Genomic DNA, 6,886 nt, shown 5'->3' on the forward strand with positions numbered 1-6,886 from the left:
CTTGCAGGCCCAAGCTTTAAATGACGGTTACTTATTCCTTCTTCCATTTAGCAGAAGACATCTCCACAATTACACCAACGGCTCACCCACCCACATCAACAAACAAATGATGAGCTGGGGGAGTCAGGCATCACGGGAAGAATGCCCAGTAACCAAAGCCGTGCTGCTGAAGTGAGCCAAATGGTGTCGGGATTACAATTACTATCGTCTTGTTAGATCTGTGTAGAGAACACCATGCTTAGAAAATGGAAGAGAACCTCGGCGAGTTCCCATGACTTACCCAAGGCCATGTAACTGGAAAACAGCAAATCCGCACCCTGCCGTCTTGGGGCTCCCTGACTGCACACCCCATGTGCTCTCCAGCGCATCTGCCAGACCAGAGAGGAAGGGAATGCTTTCCTGCAAAGGTCTGATGTGGGACCACGCTGGCACTACGAGGTAGGGTCCTCAATAATTAGTGCTATTAAAACTATATCAACCCCAGCCCTGGCTGGTGTAGTCCAGTGGATTGAGCACGAGCCTGTGAAGCAAAGCGTTGCCAGTTCGATTCCCAGTCAGGGCACATGCCTGGATTGCAGGCCAGGTCCCCAGTAGGGGACACAGGAGAGGCAACCACATATTGAGGTTTCTCTCCCACTCTTTCTCCTTCCCATCCCCTCTCTTTAAGAATAAATAAATAAATATTTTTAAAAAACTATATCAATCCCAAATGTATTTTAAAAACCATCTCAGCCATTATACCTTATGCTACTCTGTTATTACTTGCTAAATAAAGTCTTTCTAAACTGAAATATAACACTTTCATAGCTTCTCCACAAAGCAGCAAGAGGCATCATTTTTCAAACTAAATTCTCCATCGTGTATCTTGTGAGAACATCACTGTGACCTTAGGTAAACATAGTGCGGTTATCAAAATCAAGAAAATTCACATCGACACAATACTACTGCCTAGGCCACGGGCTAAACCCACATTTCATCAGCTGCCCCGGTAACGTCCTTGAACAGATGTTTCTTCCCAGGGCGACTCCCAACCCTCCACCTCCTACTGAAAGCGCAATAACAAAACATTATTCCTCTTTAGCCTCTTTCCATCGGAAACAGTCCCTCAACCTTTTGAGAGTGTCTGTTTCTTGAAGATGCTGTTTACGAGGAAGGTAAGCCAGTTCTTTGGGAGAAAGACCCTCACTTTGGATTTATCTGACATTTCTCTATTATCTGACTCAGGTTAGACATTTTGGGCGCAGGAGAACCACGGACATGACATGGTGTCCTCAGCGAATTATTTCCAGAAGCCTGTGAATTATTGGTTTTTCCATTCTTTGGTGATGTTAATGTTGATCCTTTAGGGATGTCTGCCAAGGTTCTTCACCATAAATAAAGTTACTGTTTCCCCTTTGTACGTCCTTTGCAAGTAAATACTTTGAGACTAGGCAAAGAGACCTTTCCTCGTCAAACTTTAATCACTAGTTATAACATTCATTGCTGACTTTCCAACTTCATTGTTCCTTCTACATTAGTTGGCAATACATAAGAAACAGCTTTCTCATCTCTCCAACTTATTCATTCATTCATTTATATTAATACAAATCATAAATATTCATTGAATTTATTGGTTTATCATCAAATATTTAGGCTCAAACTGGCCCAGATTTGGCTAAAAGGAGCCTCTCCAAGCTAGTTGCTGTGCTCCTTTTTAAAGAAATAATACTATGCTTCTAACTTTAGAATAACTTTAGAGGTGCAGAAAAGTTGCCAAGATAGTATAGCCAGCTCACCTTCCCTCCTCATGGTTTTAGATCACCACGCTACACTTGTCAAAGCTAAAAAACCAGCCGTCATATATTACTATTGACTAAACTGCAGACTTCATTAGGGTTCACCAATCATTCCAGTCATGCCCTTCCCGGATCCAGTTCAGGGTGCCACACTGCATTGAGCTGGCATGTCATCTTAGTCCCTTCTACTCTGACAGTTTCTTCAGTCTTTCCTTCTTTTTCATGACCTCGATGATTCTGAGAAATGCTGATCAGGTGATTTTTAGGATGTGCCCAAATACGAGGTTATGAGATGTATCGATCAGATTAGATGTGGGTTATGGGGTTCAGGGAAGAATACCCCAGAGATGAGACCCTTTGTCACTCCACCATGACAAGGCAACAGCAACATGACTAGTCACGAGGGACATTAACCTTGATTGTTGTGGTGAAGGTAGTGGTTTCCAGATTTCTTTGCTGTAACATTGCTGTTGCCCCATCTCTGTTCCATTCATTGGAAATGGGTCCCTACGTCCAGTCCACACCTGGCCGGGCATGCGGGCGGGTAAGTGCGGGAAGACTGAGCACCACGTCTCGGAGGATGAAATATCTACAGAGATGACTTGGAATGCTTCCCCGAGGAAGACTGGTCTCTTCTCCTCCGCTTATTTATTTTGTTACCCAGTTATTTACATCAGGTGTATTTATTTTATACTTTGGGTTACGATTCTACTTTATATATCTTCTTTTTTAATTGTCCCAGCTTTGACCCCCCACAAGCTCCTTCCGTTTGGGGGCAGAGTCTCTGTGCCACGCCTCCACACCTTTGTTTTCTGGGCATTTCTTCACTCCCCACCCCTGCCAACGTCTCCAGGCTCATCTTGTATTCTCCTCCCTCTATTCCTAGACTGAGCTTATTATGCATCATTCTTCCAGGGATCCCCGGTCCCCACTGTTGGAGAAAAGGATTTACAAAGGATCAGGGTGCACAGGGTGCTCTTGATCCTCGAGTGTCCCTGCTTCTGGGCCAAAGGGATTCCTTTCAAAACCCGAATGAGACAGCGGGATGGCGGTGGGAGGCGCGACTTGGGCGGTCACCAGGGTCTCCTTGGGCTGACCCAGCGATCCCGAAGTGGTGCTCCCCGTTCTGGCTTTTCCTAGCAGCACCCCTCTCAGGCTCAAAGACACCTTGACGTGGACACTAGGCGACCCGGTACCCTGGAAACTGCCCTGAGGACGAAGTCTGTGATGGCTACACCACTGATGAGGAAGTGAAGGCGTTGCTGTGTTAAGCAATGCAGTCGTTTCTTTGCATCTCACAGAAATATCCGTGAAGACTCAAACTGCTTTTCAAGGTTCCTTGGACTTCAAACCCGCTTCTGTTAAACTGTCTCTCTGGCATCCAGCTGGGCTATGGCGTCCAAAGAGGTCAAGAGTGTCCCTCTGAAAAGCCCATTGTTCCCACCATTGGTGAAGCCCAGCAATTTCACTGGGTACACATACCCTGAGCAGCCCCCACCAAAGGCCCCTTCGGTCCTTACAAACAGATACCACAAATGCGAAGAGAAAAAAACACCTTGAACAACCCTTTCTCACTTACCCAACCCTCTTTCAGCCTGCTTCACACGTGGATTCGTGTCTACTTTATGTCCATACCTCCCTCCACTGTTTGTCCTTCTTCCTACACAGTCTGTCTCCTACACTGTCTGTGTCCTATACTGTCTGCCCCTGCCATCCTTCGAGGCCACACAGGTGGAGTGACTGTTAGCTTAACTCACTTTTCAACTATTCAGATGTCCAAATTATGAACTGATGTTTATACAGCAAGAAAAAGACTTTTCCCCCATTGGATAAAAACGCAGAGGAAATCGTACAATGTCATTTGAGAACTCCGACTGTCCACCCAACCACTTAGACTTCCAGGATTTCCCTGCAACCGCAGGATGCGGCGGTGCTAAACTTGGAACCTGGAGGAATATTCATTTTGAAGTAGGTTTTATAAAGCGATACTGGCTCCAGGAATTGTGGTCCTAGAAAATTTAATCAACTGCAAAAGAACCATGACTGTCCGTGCGAGTTTAAGAGTTAAATGGTTTGAAATACTTGGACCAGAAGGGCCTCCTGGTTTCTTTCAAACGAAGTTGCCCCAGCCAGAGCTGCCCAAGTGCAGGCAAGCCCAGGTGACACTTTTATATTTCCAGGAAGCCCTCATGCCAAGATCCAGCCCACAGAGGATGATCAAATCTTCATTAAAACTCCCCACAGGAGGACCTGAGACCAGGATATAAGATGTTCTCCCTTCAGTGGCGTGTTTCACGGCAGGGCTCCAACTGCAGGAGCTGCTCAGGACCCAGGTCTCCATCGTGATTGGGGGGGGGGGGCGCATAAAACCCAAAGTAGCCAGGACGCCGTCCCCATTTCCCGGAGTAAGGACAGAGGGGCCCGCCCAGAGCTCAGAAGGCGGGTCTGCAACAGCCGGGCTGGAGTGGCCCCTCAGCCCTCGGGACTGAGAAGGAGACCCCGAGGCAAACCTGGGGCCTTGGTTTCACAATGGCACCCACCCGCCCTCCCACCTGCTTCCTGCACCTCGGGGTCAGGCCCTGCCCCAGACGGATCCTGCCGAGAGTCCAGAGCAGGCACACCTGAGGTCCTTCACCCTTCAGGACTCTGCTTTCACAACCCAGAGCCGGGATTCCCAAGAGACTGCCATCAACTCTCTGCCTGCCACCGTTTCCATTGTTGGGGCTGTGTGGGGGCGACTTTTCCTGCAAGTCCCTCCGTACGCTGCAGGTGAAAGTGAACAAGACTGAGACAAGACCCGCTTGGGGAAGAGAGGTTCCCAGTTTCTCAGGGGGAAAAGGCCTCAAGCCCCTTCCTCCAGGGCCTTTTGTTGGGTTGTAATACACAGGAATCCCAGGCGGCAAGGATCAAACAGTAGATAACATTTCAAAGAAATCTGAGGGCTTAGTATGAGTCAGTCTGTCAGGAACAGAGTTTTAGGGTTTCCTGCTCGAACCCTTAACATATGAATGAAAGCACTCTTAGCAGAGTAGATTTTACAGGTTTATCAGGAAGTCTTTGTGATGCCAGATTTTTCCCCAGGACACACTCTAGCAAGGCAAGGAGCTGCACGTCTCCCCAACAGGTATTCAGGCTTAAGGGGATTAGAGCCAGGAAGCACTTCTCCCAGAGGACATGGGGACTCAGGCTTTGTCAAAACCGGGGGGCGAGAGTCCATTGCTCTTTGTTCCAGCCCCCCCCCAATCCTTCCATGAAGGCCTCCCAAGTGATCGAGTCTGGCTTAGGTGCTCCCCACTGTGAGGGGTCTTAACCGTCATTGACTTCCGACCATGCTTTGGGGGCAGGGAGGAAACTGAGGCAGCATTTGCTACCAGAGACAAGCTTTGTCTCCTGCAGCTCCCATTCCAGAGGTCACTCACAGCCTTAGCCCCGGGGGTGCGGGGGTTAGGGTTGCAATTCCCGAAACCAGGCAGAGCGGTCCACAACAGGGCTGGACTGCAATGAGGACTCAGTGATGAGGCAAACACTGGGCTGTCGTCGGGCTTCTTCCTGGGTGACTGGAGACAACATGTAGCCGCAAGGGGATGCCCTTTTCTCCCCCGTAAAAGGAGAGTCTAGAGTCAGAAAGTACAGTGTAAGGGAAACAGGAATCACGATTTCTGGCTTTAGAACTTGAAGCACATAACTTCCCTGCCACACCAGCTCCTTGCCTGGAAAGCAGCCGTGAGGACGTCTATCCCACAGGGCTATTCTTGGGGTCGAAGAAGATCATGCAAAAGTCTTCACAACCAGAAAGTGGCGGGTAACCAGGCAGCTCTGCTGCAGCGGCTGCATCAGCACCGTCCCAGCTCCCGGGCACTCAAGTCACCGCTGACCTCAAGGACTCCACAAGTGAAAGAATAGTTACTGTTCAAAATACCTTCATGATTCCTCCACGAACTTCCATTTATTCTTCCTCAAAATGGGGATCTCAGACTCAATGAACCAAACGCCAGCAGCAGCAGCCACCTCTGCCTTGCTGGGAAAGGAAAGGAAGGGAAAGGAAAAGGGAAAAGGAAAGAAAAAGAAAAAGGGAAAAGGAAAGAAAAAGAGAAAGAGAAAGAGAAAGAGAAAGAGAAAGAGAAAGAAAAAGAAAAAGAAAAAGAAAAAGAAAAAGAAAAAGAAAAAGAAAAAGAAAAAGAAAAAGAAAAAAACAGCTTATGGTTCAAGTGTGCCCCGAGTGTGGCAAAACCATTTAAGTCCCAAACTGTCCACCAGGGGTCAGAGGGCATTTTTTCCCCCATGTTAAGTCTCCAGGTTCATTGCCACATTCTTTACAATAGCCAAGGTATGGAAGCAACCCAAAGGCCCGTCAATGGGTAAGCAAATAAAAAAAAGCCGTGGTACATATACCACAATGGAATACAACTTGGCCATAAAAAAGAATAAAATCTTACCATTTGCAACAACATGGATGGACCTGGAAGGTATTATGCTCAGTGAAGTAAGTCAGACAGAGAAAGACAAACACCTCATGATTTCACTTACATGTGGGCCCTAATGAACAAAGTAAAAACAAACTAAAGAGAAACAGACTCCAAGATACAGAGAACAGACTGGACTGATGGTTGCTGGTGGAGAGGAGGTTGGGGGTGCTGGGAGAGGGGTATGTGGGGACTGAGAGGCACCAGCTGTTGTTTGCACAACAGTCAGAGGGTTGTGAGTTACAGCACAGGAGACACCATTAATAGTATTGCAATCGCTCTGTGACGCCAGATGCAGACTAGAAATATCGCGGGGACCACTTTGTAAAGTACGTGATTGTCTAACCACTATGCCAGAAACCTGATACTAATCCAAAATAATACTCAATGTAAACTGCCGTGGAATTTTTTTTAATTAAAAAAAAATGCCACGTAGAAAGTACACACTCAGCGCAGCGAGTTTTGGACATGGACACTGGATTTTGGAATATTCTGCATGTACAGTCCTTAACAGCACTGAAACACGTCCAATAGTTTCCCTACCTGTAGAGCTCTAAGTTCCAAGAGAGCGATCCTGCTTGAGACTTTTGGGGGTGATCGATATGCGCACGCAGTGATAGTTTCGCAGGCTTGGGCCTTTGTAGAAAC

This window comes from Artibeus jamaicensis, unplaced genomic scaffold, assembly GCF_021234435.1.
Source record: "Artibeus jamaicensis isolate MK-2021 breed Jamaican fruit bat unplaced genomic scaffold, CSHL_Jam_final contig_467, whole genome shotgun sequence".
Classification (NCBI taxonomy): domain Eukaryota; kingdom Metazoa; phylum Chordata; class Mammalia; order Chiroptera; family Phyllostomidae; genus Artibeus; species Artibeus jamaicensis.